This window comes from Leptopilina heterotoma, unplaced genomic scaffold (genome assembly GCF_015476425.1).
Source record: "Leptopilina heterotoma isolate Lh14 unplaced genomic scaffold, ASM1547642v1 Lhet_88, whole genome shotgun sequence".
Classification (NCBI taxonomy): Eukaryota; Metazoa; Arthropoda; class Insecta; order Hymenoptera; family Figitidae; genus Leptopilina; species Leptopilina heterotoma.
Window position 1 is genome coordinate 2,352,359 of NW_025111191.1, and position 15,508 is coordinate 2,367,866.

The following is a 15,508-nucleotide window of genomic DNA, read 5'->3' on the forward strand; positions in this document are numbered from 1 at the left end:
AAAACTAATGAATAACATTAATAATTTTTTTAGATCAATTAAAATATTTTTGGAATTATTTGAAAAATAAAGATAATATTATTAAATTAAAAAATGGAAAAAATAAAGAAGTAGGTATATTGTCAATAATTTTCCTTAATTATTATTTTTTATAATTTACAATTATCCAGAATTATTATTTTCATAATTTATAATTTTCCATAATTATAAATTTTCTAATTTTGTAAGTCAGAGAAATTACTAAAAAGTATAACTAATTATTAGTAGAAATTTAATTTGTTCCCCTTTCTGATTTATAATTTATAACTTTTTATATTAATAAATCGAGCTTTCTTATATTTTGCTGTAAAATATTTAAAAATAGATTTTAAAACATATTTAAAACTATATTTCAAAATATACACACTAAAAAAAAAGTTTTACTTTTAGCCTGTTTTCGAGGCTGAATTTAAGGTGTAAACGGAGTCAGCCCCATTAAATAAGGACAGACTTATGTGAAATACATGGGCTGAATTTAAGGTGTAAACGGAGTCAGACTTTTTTTTTCCTGTGTATTTAAAAAATAAAAACATATTTAAAAATATATTTCTAAAAAATACTTTATCAGGTTTTTTTCAAGGAAAATTAAGAGAGAAAATTAGACATAACGTTCCAAGAAGTTTGTAGATTCGATTCCGCTCGATTTGATTGAAGGGCAATCCAAATCAAGATCATCCTGAATGTATACTATACTTGGGGTACTTATTAAATTTACATCTAGATGACTCTCAAGCAGAGTGAGTGAGTGAGAGAGAGAGAGAGACTCAGCAAGTATTTCCTTAGATAGTTCCTACACCCTGCGGCATGATTTCGAAGTCAAAATCGCCGAATCGACTTCAACTTGGAATAAATTACAAGTTTCACTTCATTTATTATACAAGAATTCGATAATACTAAGTTTTCATATATTAAATTTAAACTCGAGAATTTCAAATTCTGTGGGTAAAAAAAATTACCTTGTGTCATTTCTTTGGAAAATAGAGAAGTCCTCTTAGTGTGAAAATATGAAAGTTTAATATTTTTAAAATTATCCTATTATTTTTTAATTTGAAGAAAAAAATTTTCCTGTAGAAATTAACTGTAGTTATAAATAATCTTCTCGAATTTTTATTTTAGAATTTTTTTAAGTTTTCATGTTCTTTTGTTTTAAAAATTATTCCATTTAAACTAATTTCGTTAATAGTTAATATATTATTTTTTTATTAATTTGCTTAAATTTATAGAGAAAATTTTGTTTGATATAATTTAGTGGTAAAAACTGTGAATAGTCCGGCGTTAAAAATACATATTTGACAAGTAGTATAAACAATATTCAGTCAGACTTGGAAATAAAACCTATAAACTGTTTATTAGTAGTAAAAACTGTGAATAGTCAGACATGAAGAAAATTCAAACTAATCGACAAGTAGTATAAACATTATTTAGTCAGACTTGAAAATAAATATTAAAAACTATTTATTCGTAGTAAATACTCTGAATATTCAGACCTAAAAAAATACAATGATATTTGACAAGTAGTATAAACTTTATTCAGTCAGACTTATAAATAAAAATTTAAAACTATTCACAAGTAGTAAAAACTCTGAATAGTCAGACATGAAGAAAATTCAAACTATTCGACAAGTAGTATAAACATTATTCAGTCAGACTTGAAAATAAAAATTGGAAACTATTTATTAGTAGTAAAAACGGTAAATAGTCAGACGGGAAAAAATACAATGATATTTGACAAGTAGTACAAACATTATTAAGTCAGACTTGAAAATATGAACTTTTGTTAAATGGGAGAAAAAAACTAAAGGCTCTATTTTAACATAAACCGAAAAAACATTTTCAGAATAAAAAAAAAATTGAAAAGAATTTAATAATTAAAGATTAGGTAATTAACTGACGATTTACAAATTAAAGGGAAAAAATGGTGACGAACAAAAAAAATGTATAAATATAATGAATTAAAGATGTGTACGCAATCAATGTATTTTTCAGCTGCAAATGACACAGCATTCGTTGCCCTGAGACGTTACGGTTGTATGCTTGCGATCGAAGTTTAATGCTTTTTAAATTAGCTGTCGAAGCCAGCCTCGGAAGCGTATCATCCTATGTACAATAATCTCAGAAAAAAAAATTTCGATGAAAAATGGAGGGATTAACGTTCCACTATGTAAATACGATTTCAACAGTAATTTGCAGACCCATCTTTTCTTCTATATTCATTCGTCGCTGGTAATTCTTATCATATTTTGGTTCATTTAATTTTTATACTTCACGCGACATTTGTAGTGAATGATTTTTTTTCATTTTCTCAATTATATATAATTCTGTTCTTTTATTTAATGAAAAGTGAAATTTGTACTTTGTAAAAATGTCTTTTATATATTATCTTTTATAAACAAAAATTGTGTTTAAAACAATTTTTTTCTATTGTATCGGACTTTTATATAAAATATCAGTTTATTCCTAAATATGTTTTTTAGAAATAGAATTTTTTTAAAAATATATCCTTTTTGAAATCTTTAAAAAAAAATTTTTAGAACAATCCCTAGAATATTCTTATTTTTAGTTTTAATAAGAAAATTATACCTTTCACTTTCACTCAAAAACTTTTCACTTTCATTAAAAATAAATAAATAATAATTTCGAATATCACTGAAAAACTTTGACTTTCACTCAAAATTCCCTAGAAAATTCTTACTTTCAATTTTACCAATAAAATGATTGTACTTTTCATTAAAAAATTCTTACATTTACAACAAGAATTTTTACGTTTATTAACGAAATTTTCACTTATTGCCTAAAAAATGCTCATTTTTACTAAAAAAAAATTGTACCCTTCATTTTTACTCAAATATTTTCATTTTTACTCATAAAATTCTCACTATCATTCAAAGAATATTTACTTTGACCGAAATTATTTTCACTTTCACTGGAAAAATTTTCATTTTCACTACAAAAGTTTTGATTTTAACTCAATAAATTTGCACTTTATTAAAAAAAAATTCTCACTTTTACTAAATAATTTAAAATTTTACTGTAAAAATTTTCACTTTTACTCAAAATTCCCTAGAAAATTCTTACTTACACTTTCACTAAAAAAATTGTACCTTTCACCTTCACTCAAAAAATTTTCACTTTTATTAAAAAAATTCTTGCTTTCACTATAAAAATTTTAACTCTTACTCAATAAATGTTCACTTTCACTCAAAACATTTTTTCACACATTAAAAATTTCTCACATTGACAACAAGAATTTTCACGTTTATTAACAAAATTTTCACTTTGCCTAAAAAATCCTCATTTTCACTAAAAAAAAATTGCACCTTTCATTTTGACACAAATATTTTCATTTTTAACTGAAAACATTCTCACTATCATTTAAAGAATATTTACTTTGACCTAAATTAATTACTTTTACTTTAAACATTTGTATTTTTATGTTATAATGAAAATGGTTTTTGACCTAAAATAGTTTCACTTTTGCTTGAAAAATTTTGAATGAATGATAATAATTAAATAATAATTAAATAATAATTAAATAATTTGAATGAATGATAATAAAAATTGTTTTTTTAATGAAAGTAAAGATTTTGTATGAAATTCAAAGTGAAAATATCTTCAGCGAACGTGAAAGTCAGAAATTTTAAAGGAAACTAGAAGTGACAATTTTTTGAGTGAATTGTTTCAATTTAGCTAGTCTCTTCTATGTCTAAAATTTTTTGTTTTATTAAAAAAAAAACAATAAAGTTTTACAAATTCAATTTTAAAAATAACAGTTCTGTTTAGTTTATTATTGAATAATTACTCTTGCGCACTTGGAAATTAATTATTCAGTGAACTTTTTGATTGTGTATCTGTATAATAATATAATCTGAAAAGTAAACCCTGAGGAAATGAAAATTTAACACCATTTCCGTATATAGGTGTATATATATGTATATAACGTAATATTGAGTAAAAGTGAAGTACTTTGGTTGAATTTACAATCTCTGAATGTGTGTATATATATATATATGTATATTTGTACGAGCCGGACTGACTTATGTGCGTTTTCCAGTTATTTCCTTTTCAATGGATATGCAAGTCTCTTGGAAGTTGAATTGAAACTAAACCGTTTTCAAACTTGATACCATTCAAACTACTCTGTCTGCCTATATGTGAATCTCGATCGAACTGTATAATTACGGCATTCTCAGATGGTTTTGGTTCGTTGAAAATCGTCAAACTCATCTAATTTCAAATCGCTTTTCAAAGAAAGTAGTATTTTAATTGATCAATTTTCCCTCTTTTTGTCACATTTTAACAAACTTTTCGTTTTTTCTTATATCGGTCAAAAAAAAAAAAAAAAAAAATAGAAAAATTTTATTACTTAATTATTAAATTAAATTGACAAAATAGTCAATACAATTGTCAATTATTGTATTGACTATTTTTTTAATTCAATTTAATAATCAAGTAATACATTTTTTTTCCTTTTTTTTGTTTTTATTTTTCTTGTTCTATTAATTTAAACAATTAATTTTTTTTTCTTTTTTCTTTTTTAAACATAAATTTTATTGTAGTAAAATTTTATTGTAGTATTTCTTCTGTTGTAGAAAATAACATTATGTGATTGTATTCGAAAGTTTTTGGCAAAAGTTCATGCATCATTCAGTCAATCATTATTCAAAGTATATGATACTTTCTGCACGAATACAAATCTTTTTTTTGTGTACACCCTCGATATTTACCTAGTGGTCACCGATGTATATTTCCCAATCGATCCTTTCACACTCGATTGAATTCTAAACATCGAAATATTGAGGAATAAACACAAGAGAAAGTAGTACATATTTTTTTATGTCTAATTAAATTTTTTTTTTTGAAAATTATACTCTATTAATTTTTGAATTAAATAGAAATTTTTTTCTGAAAAACAAGTAGTAAAAACTGTGTTTAGTCAGACAAGGAAAACAGCAATATTGTAAAAAGTTATTTTTTTTAAATTAATAAACACGAAATTTTCTTTGAAATACTAGTAGTAAAAACCTAAAAACTAAAAAAAAAATAAAAAAAAATAAAATAAACTAAAATAAACTAAAATCGAAGTTTATAAAATGTATACAGTCAATTTTTCGGAAAAAATTAGTAGTAAACACTGCGTATGGTCAGACATGCAAAATTATGTTTATCTAGGGTTTTTCCTTCTAAAAATCTCTTTTTATTTATACTTCAATTATTTTTTTTCTACTAATTTGCATAAAATTATACCAAAAATTTGAAAAATTTCATAAAACACAAAATAGTAGTAAAAACTGTACAGTGTCAGACAGGAGAAAAAATATTTATATTTGACCTACAAACAGCATTTTGAACAGACTCGAAAATGGAAATTATAGACTGTGGATAAAATAAGATTTTAGTCAGACGTAGAAAATTAATTATTTTCTAAAGAATAATGATAAAAATTAAGTAGTAATAACTAATTTTAGTCAGACGAAGAAAAATTAAGACTTGAAGAAGAAAAAACAAAAATAATTTCATTATAAAATATTTTACCTAGTTAAAACATTCAGTTATAAAAATTATAAACAGTAGTGAATGTCAGTATTCAGTTAGATACAAAAACAAAAATTCTACGAAGAAGTATAATTATTATTTATAATAAGACAATTTTTTTGCGTCTGACTTAAACTGATTATTACTACTTAATTTTTATCACTAATATTTACTAAAAAATTTAATTAAATTGAACAGAAAATTTTTACTTTGAAAGTTAGTAGTAGAACTCTAAATATAGTCAGACAGGATTTAGCACTTTTTATAATGAAACTCACTTTTTTAGTTACTACTTAATTTTTATAATTTTTTAAGAATTATTTCTATTATGTTAACACGGGAAATTATTTTTAAAGACAAGTAAAAGCTGTAAACAATTATAGGAAAATTTAGAAGTAAAAACTGTGAATAATCAGACGTGGAAAATAATCATATTCGAAAAGCAGTATAAACATTATTCAGTCAGACTGGAAAATAAAATTTTTTTCAGTAGTTAGGGTCAGCTTTTAGTAATCAGACAATTCTTCTCCGTCTGACTTAAACGAGATGTTACTACTTAATTATTGTTATTATTACTTTTCTAACTTACTACTTAATTATTAATATTATTTTTATTACTAAAAATTAAAATATTCCTTTTTATAATTATTTTAAATTTAGACTGGAAATTTTTTTGAAAAAAAGTAAAAATTGTGAACTTTTGGATAATTAGTAGTATAAACATTTTTAGTCAGGCGAGAAAATAAAATTTTCAAACTATTTACAAATAGTAAAAACTGTGAATAGTCAGACATGCAGAAAATTCAAACTATTCGACAAGTAGTATAAACATTATTCAGTCAGACTCGATAATAAAAATTAGAAACCATTTATTAGTAGTAAAAACGGTAAATAGTCAGACGGGAAAAAATACAATGATATTTGACAAGTAGTATAAATATTTACAGTCAGACTTGAAAGTAAAAATTAGAAACTATTTTATTAGTAGTAGAAGCTGTGAATAGTCAGACCTGAAAAATTTAATTATATTTAGCAAGTAGTATAAACATTATTCAGTCAGACTTAAAAGTAAAAAATTAGAAACTAATTTATTAGTAGTAAAAACAGTGAATAGTCCGACCGGGGAAAATACTGTCATAATTGGCAAGTAGTACAAATATTATTTAGTCAGACTTGAAAATAAAAATTATAAACTATTAGTAGTAGAACCTGTGAATAGTCAGACCTAAAAAAATTCAATCATATTGGAAAATTAGTATAAATATTATTCAGTCTTACTACTTAATTATTACTTATATTTTTAAATAATATATTTGATTTAAATCCAGAAATTTTTTTCGAAAAAACGAGTAGTAAAAACAGTGAATAGTCAGACAAGACAAACTGTAAACATAATTGCTAAGTAGTACGAACTTACACTCAGAATTTATAAAAAAAAATTACAAACAAATAATTTAGAAGTAAATAGTATCGTAAAAATTAATAATTAAGTAGTAAAAACATTTTAAAGTCAGACTTTTTCAAAAATTTTTCATTTAATAAAAAAATAAAAAAAACAAACGATTACTGTAGAAATAAACAATAATCTAAAATTGGAAAAAGTAAATAGAACTCTAAATTCCAAAAAAAAGAAATCAATAAAGTAAAACTTACAAAAAAAAAAAATTGTTTCTCTCTCCCAAGAACGTAAAGTTTAATTTAATCCCTTTATTGGGTTTAAAATGAAACAATAAATGAGCTTGCGGATTTAATTTGTAAAAGCTTACTATGCGGAAACAATTGAAAGTGCCAAGAATGAAATGAGGGCGGAATTCTTTTTTCAATTATTTCTCCCAGAATTTTCAAATAAAAATGCAGTCTTTAGTTTCGTTTTTCTTTTTTTTCTGTTATTTTTTTTGGTCGTATGTTACGTTTTACCATAAAATGATGGTCGTTAATATAGTAATATCATATTTAAGAGGACTACGTGTGTGTTTGCAATAAAACTCTATAACGTTATATACATATATAAACGAAAGGCAGCAGATGTTTTCCCTCTAACTTTTCGTTCTAGAAAATGAAATAATCAGGTCTACACACCGGCTGTCTTTGACCTTCGTATTTAATGTACTCTCGGCGCAAAAATTGTTTTGCCTCCACTTTTTTGCACATTTGTTTCAATTTCATATTCGCGAAAAAATCAAATTGTTTTATAGTTAAAATAATTTTTTTTTTTTTTTTGTTAAAGAAAATAGAAAAAATATATATACCTATTACACGGATGAGTCAATATTTTGCACATTTTATCATTTCCGCTTTTTTTTCCCTCTGTGTAAAAGTTGTTCACTGTGAAAAATGTTCTATTTTTCCAGCGGGCATGTTTATTCAACCGAAATCGGAAAATATTTGAAAATTTTGTTGGAATATGATCCTGTCCCTGCCCCCCCCTCCCTTTCCCCCCACCCCTCTACTAACACACAAGTTTCAAATCTTCCCTACCAGGTCAGAATACATCAATAGATTTCTGTAAGCTGCTTGCAAGTTTTGCTGCATTCAAAACTAACGGAGCTTTATTCTAAAGGTATTTCAATGTAATTCTCATTTCAAACGGGAATTAGAATTACTTCACTGCATTAATACCAAAGTTAAACTTTTGAATTAAAACAAAATTATATATACGAATCTATATTAAAAATACAATGCGGGAAAATTAAAAATAAAAACGGTAAATAAGGGAAAAATGATAATAATGTAAAATTAAATGAAATAGAAATAGTATTTACAGAGATTAGTCAAAAAAATTTTTTTTTTAAATGACACAGATTTTATTTCATTTTTTTTCCTTCTTTTTTTTGCAAAAAAAAAAAAAAAATGATGAAGAGCGTAACTCTTGAAATTTTATATTTTTATATTTAAATATAAGCCGTGCGTTGAGTCTGCAAGAGGTTATAATTTAGTTTAACTGACGTGACATAAAGATAAAAGTTATGCCTTCAAGTATACTTGTCAAGATCCTTATGTGAAAGTAATTAAACTGATTTATATTTGCCCGTGAGATAAAACAATGGAAAAGCACTGTCATAAAATATTCTTTTCAAACTAAAATTAAAAAAAAAAAGAAGTCACACACAGACTTGACAGGGAAAAATTGATTAACACGATCGTAAAAATTGTCTCGGTTTTTTAATAATGTAAAAAATATTTTTTTTCTTGGTTTTATTTTATTTTTGAAATAAATCCTTATTCAGTAGGCAAAGGGGAATTAAATTAATTTTATTGTTTTCGGGAATAAAATATTTTCTTCTCTACATATTCTATCGAATTAATTTTTTTGCCTAGGGAATATTTTTTCGAATAAATATTTCGTTTAATAAATTGGGAAAAAATAGGAGAACATAGTCAGGGTTGGACCTTTGGCAAGGTACAACCCTGACTATGTTCCCCTATTTTTTCTATTTAATAATTTGTCGAATAAATATTTTTTCGAATAAATATTTTGTCAAACGAATACTTTGTCACTTAAATATTTTTTTCGAATAAATATTTTGCCATGAAAATATTTTTTCGAATGAAAATCTTGTCACAAAAAAAAATTTTTAGAATAAAACTTTTGTCAAACAACTATTTTCTCGATTAAATATTTTGTCAAACAAATATTTTTTCTAATAAATATTTTTTCAAATAATTATTTTGTCAAACGAATACTTTTCGAATAATTATTCGTCAAATGAATATTTTTTGTAATAAATATTCTTTCGAATAAATATTCTCCTAAAAATGTACTTTTTCGAAAAAATATTTTGTCAAACAAATATTTTTTCTAATAAATATTCTTTCCATTAATTTTTCTGCAAAAAAAAGTATGTTTACGAATAAATCTTTTGTCAAATAAATATTTTTTCTAATAAATGTTTTGTCAAAAAACACTTTTACAAATAAATGCTTTGGCAAACGAATATTTTTTCGAATAAATATTTTTTCGAAAAATTTTTTTGTCAAACAAATACTTTTTTGAATAATTATTTTGCAAATAAATGTTTTTTCTAATAAATATTCTTTCGAATAAATATTTTCCTAAAAAAGTACTTTTTCGAATAAATATTCTTTCGAATAAATATTTTTCTAAAAAAATACTTTTTCTAATAAAAATTTTGTCAAACAAATATTTTTTCTAATAAATATTCTTTCGAATAAATATTTCTCCCCAAAAAATATATTTTTGAATAATTATTTTGTCAAACAAATACTTTTTCGAATAAATATTTTTTTTAATAAACATTCTTTAGAATAATTATTTTCCTAAAAAAGTACTTTTTTGAATAAATATTTTGTCAAACAAATGGTTTTTCTAAAAAATATTCTTTACATTTATTTTTTCGTAAAAAAGTATGTTTACGAATAAAGCTTTTGTCAAATAAATATTTTTTCTAAGAAATATTTTTTCTAAAAAATACTTTCACTAATAAATATTTTGACAAACAAATATGTTTTATAATAAATATTCTTTGGAATGAATATTTACCCCAAAAAATACTTTTTTAAATAAATGTTTTGTCAAACAAATACTGTGTCTAATAAATATTTTTTTTTTTGAATAAATATTTTGCCAAACAAATATTTTGTCTACTAAATATTCTTTGAAATAAAGATTTGATCAAAAAAATAATTTTTCAAATAAATCTTTTGTCAAACAAATACTTTTTCTAATTAATATTTTTTCGAATAATTCTTCTCTCAAACAAATACTTTTTCGACTTAATTCTTCGGTAAATAAATATTTTTTTTTAAATAAATATTCTTTCGAATAAATATTTCCCTAAAAAAATACTTCTTCAAATAAATATTTTCCTACTAAAACAATAATTTTTCGAGTAAATATTTATTAAAAAAAATAATTTTTCTAATATTTTTAGAAAAAATATTTTTTCTAATAAAATTTCTAAACAATTGTTTCTAAAAAAAATTGTTTCACGAACAAAAATTTTCAAGAGACTTTGACCGTCCTTTGGAAAATTTAATCCCCACTCTAAAGCAGTTTAATTCTAATAGTCCTCTCGAGTAAACAGAAAACATTTTTTGCGCTCAATTTTTCAAAACAGGAAAAAAAATGAGCCACGCGAAAAAAAAGCGATTCTCAGTCCACTCATGCAAAAAGGGAAGGAAACATTGTCAAAATGACCGTGGAATGAATTGAAATGAAAAAAAAGAGTCGTTGAATACATTCAACAATAGAGTATTCAACAATAGAGTAAATGTCGAAAAGACTTTTTTTTATATTCAGTATATGGATAAATATCGGAAGTTTTGTCCACTTGAGAATATTTTTTTTTTTTGTCTATAAGAAATGAGGAAACCAAGTAATAATTGTTGAATCAATATTTCAAGGGTTTTTGCGACATAGTTCCCACTGTAAACTATATGTATATATACTGTAACGCGGCATTTTATTCGCCGCGTACAAATTAATAAATTTTGTCAATAATTGAATTCTAATCTTTTCTTATTCACGTCAAATCGAGAATCAACATTTATTTTCTCCTTCCGAGAATTATTCTCTTATTTATCCACTTTCGCAAAATGCATAGTTTCAAACCTGTAAAATAGCGAACCGTCAGATCGCTGGTCAACACAATTATTGTAAACATAAGAAAACTGATACTTCGATATTCTTTCATGTAAAACTTAACACCGCGAGTTCTTGACTTCTCATCGCCCGGATTACTGCCGAGATATTGCTCCGTATTCGTCCAACATGGGAAATGTTTCCTTACTTATTACTGGAAATAAATGCTGGTCATATTAATTGGCAGTAAAACTAATATCCATCGGCGAGGACATCAGCTGTCATAACACTGGCCGCAGCCATCTTGCGAACCAGTCGTCGTCGTGCAGTGCCCCTCGCGGAGACTAAGCGAACTTTTATGAACTCTTCTCGACAGTCGGTAATTTACCTAATTACTGACTGTTGCGCATCGATTACCATCGGAAAATCTATGTAACAAGTGCGCGTGGGACTCACCACGAAGTGGAGATGCGCGTCGACTTAGGCGTCCCCGTCGGCCATTTAATTGATTCTCGTTTTTGTCGTTGTATTGACAGGTCGCAGTAGACCACGTTCTTATAATAATTAAAATTTTATCTAATTGTGCACTCTTTCCTGGTGATAATGAGCCGTGGGACAATGAGGGGACGTCGGCGTATCTCCGGTGAGTCTCGAAAGTGTTGATGTGTTGTCTCCTGACGATTAATCGCTCAGAATTAATTTGTATCAATTTCCTTTGTTTCACGACATGTCATTTTTGTAACTTTTGAACAGGTCCCGTCTGGACCTGTAATTTCTTGTGATTAAATCAAAAACTAAAACAAACTAACTGGTGATTTCTCTTACCCCGCGCTCTCCTTGAAAAGATTGAGCTAGCGTAAAATTAAATAAATTTTAGGTTTGAATATTTTTCCATAAAATATCTCTGGCGTTCGGGCATTAATTCAAACAACAAAGTAACGTGTGTTTTATTTAATTAGTTGATCCTGAAGTAAACAAAAATAAATTCTTGAAATAAAATAACCTCATTTAGAGTAATAAAATTCATAGTAATTTCTCAAATAATTATAAAAATAGTAAGACACCCGTTATAAATGGCGACCAACGTAGCGCGCGCGAGGAAATCACCATGATATTCGTGAAACAAAGTAAAATTTCGAATCGTGAAAAATAAATTCAAATGTTAAAGCTAAGAATTGATATTTTGAAATTAAACAAAATAAAATAAATCTAAAAAAAAAACAGAAAAATAAATAATTGTGAAAAATATTTCTTGGTCAAAATTCGAAAATTAAAAATTGTCCGTCAAGGACAAATCGAGTAAACAAAAATTAGTGCGTCACTAGGCCAACAACATGGCCCCGTGTATAATATCAATTCTTGGTAAATTCACTGAATGATTACAAAATTGAGAATCACAGTTGAAAGAAAATTTATTCTTTCAATAAATAAAATTTTTGAAATAAATAAATTGATAATTTAAATAAAATTGAACTTAAATATGGATAAATAAATAAAAATAATTTTTTTTAATAATATTATTGGTGACAATTTGATAAGATGACATTTATTTGTTTATTATGTTTTTCTATTATGATGAAATATTTGTTCGTATGATTATTTTCTTGTGTAATGAAAATTCCTTGAAAATTTTCCTTAATTGGTCCGACTGCTCTGCAGTTTTGTAACGAGTTTAGTATCGATTAAAAATTTTATTTTTGTAATTTTTCTTGAACTCAAAATGATAAAAATTATTTTTTTTTATTATTTTGTTTATCGTAAATTAATATCACTGTAATAAACTAAAAAAAAAAAAAATAAATAAATAAATAAATAAATAAATCTTGTGACATCACATCAGTGAATTAATTGAAAACAATATTTTCTTAAATTGACTTGTAATAAAATTGGTCTAAGCTCTTTGGCAGAACGTCGTGAACCAATTCCTATCCATAAATCCCAATAAAAAGAAAAATTTTATTAATTTTGCGAATTAACTAAGAAGTAAATTTAAAAATGAATTCCCCAAATAATATCGGGTCAAATTTATTTGACAATTGGTCAGTTGACCAAATAAAAAATTATTTGGAATCGTTTAAGGTTAATTCACACGGAACCCCTCAAACGCTGAGAGATCGTGCTTCGCGGTTTTTGCGTTTTTCCTCCGGTGATAGATCGGTGGAGTGGCTTCCTTCAGATGAAATTCAATTTGAATTAAGCCCTGTAAACACTGGTTCTGATTTATCAGAACAAGTACACAAAATAATTAAAAATCCTATTTATGAAGGAAATGCAATAGGTTTTTCAACTACGGTTTTGAGTACCCAGAATTCGCCTTTTCACACAATAACCACGACTAGTTCGATTCATTCTTTTGTAACAGTAGGGTCAACCGTAGCAAATTCGGTTTCTTATTCACGAGTCTCTGAAACTCCAGGCCCATTAGGATTAACCACTCAAGTGGCTCCACCTTTAGAATTTCTTCAATTTTATAAACCGGGAGTAATGACATCGACTATTGAAAAACCAAAATTTGATTTTTCGTTGCCAAAATATTATGAAAAATTGACCGCGAAAATAGATGGCGCTTCTAGCGACGTCTTCGTAACACAATCGGGTTTAGAGTTTTTGACACCTTTACACACTGACGTAATTAAACAACCGATTAACAATTTTTCACATGACAAGTCAGCCTTTCGAACCCCATTGACTACAAATCGATCGGTTGGGACTATTCCTAAAGTCTCGACTGTTAACTGGTCCAATCCTGGCGAAACCTTTTGTCAGTATCCAGCCAGTTCGAAGCCTGGCCCAAAAATGGCGCTAGATAGCCCCAGACAAGGGCCCGGTTTTGGCCAGCTAGTAGAGCGGGCTGAATCTAGTTCAAGTTTAATTGAACTAGAATCGAAAATTTCAAATAAACCAAAGCCCAGCGGTATCTCAGCTACCGTTGATGTTGACTCGCCCGTAAACAATATTGAAATAAATGTAAATGACGAAGATAATTCTAACTTTTTTAGACCAATCAGCAACCAGCGCGCAAATAACGCGACATTGAATTTTAATCATGCGCAGTCAAATGAAAATCTATTACAGAATCACCAGCTAGATTCTTTAGCTTCGAATCTCGCTCGTGAACGTATCGTGGCCCCATCTAGGAAGCCCCTAGATTCTATCATTCGGAAATGGGGTATAAAATTTTCGGGAGATAGTAAGGTTAGCGTTGAGGAATTTCTTGAGCGTGTCGATGACGTCATGGAAATTTCCTCTGTCACCAGTGAAGAAGTCCTTCGCGCCGCGGTACTTTTGCTTGACGGAATCGCGCTTCAATGGTATAGGCAAAATAAATTGAAGTGGTCCTCTTGGGACCAATTTAAAGCTGCCTGTCGCGCTCGGTTCGGTGACGTGAATTATCAATGGCGACTCGAAGATCAGGTGACAAATAGAATCCAAGGCCCGGGTGAATCCACCGCGAATTATCTCACCTGCATGCAAGGATTGTATTGTAAATTTAACCGTGCCGTTACGAGTTCGGAGATGTTAGATAGAATTTACATGAATATGTTGCCGAAATTGAAACAATGTATTAAACGTCGCGAATTTAATAATTTAGAAGAGTTGTCTCTCATTGCATCTGACGTTGAACGTATGTACAGCTCACTCGCAGTTGAGAGAAAGCCTCAAAAACCGGAAGATTCGTTCTTCCCAGAATTTGCCTTTTCGGGTAATAGTAATGAAAATTCAGTAGCTTCGAATAATACCAAAGACTCAGACTCATCAATCGATAAATTAGTAAACCTGGTCAGCGCGATGACTGAACAAATTAATAAAATCTCGAGGGGAAACATAAATTTCCCTTCTGAGTCTAGTTTTAAGAGGCAAAATAACTCTGGTAAACCGAATCAACCCAATAAAAATTCTAAGCCTAAACAGTCAATGAACAATAAAGATAAAATTAAGCGTACAGAATTTCGGGAAGCGGTTCAACAACCGCCGTGTTTTAATTGTCAAGCTAATGACCATTCGTGGGATAATTGTAAATTAGCTTGGAAAAAATTCTGCCACATTTGCGGTAAACCGGAATTCACCAAATATGACTGTAATTCAGATTACTGTCAGGGAAACTAGTTGAGGAGAGCAGCGCTAGGGTCGATGCTTCTCCTTGTTCGTTACCTAGGACCCTGACTAACAAGAAATCGGACATGAATTTAACTCTTAACGTAGAATCAGCATTACCATCGCCCCATTCAAGTAAAGTAGTAATCGAAAATAAAATAAATTCTTTAACAAATAAATCTGAAATGAAAATAAATGATGAAAATAGTAATTTTGGTAAGCCTCTGGTTGAGCCACCAGTAAATAAATCTGAATCAAGTTTAACCGATTCAGAAGTAACTTGTAAAATTTCAACTGACA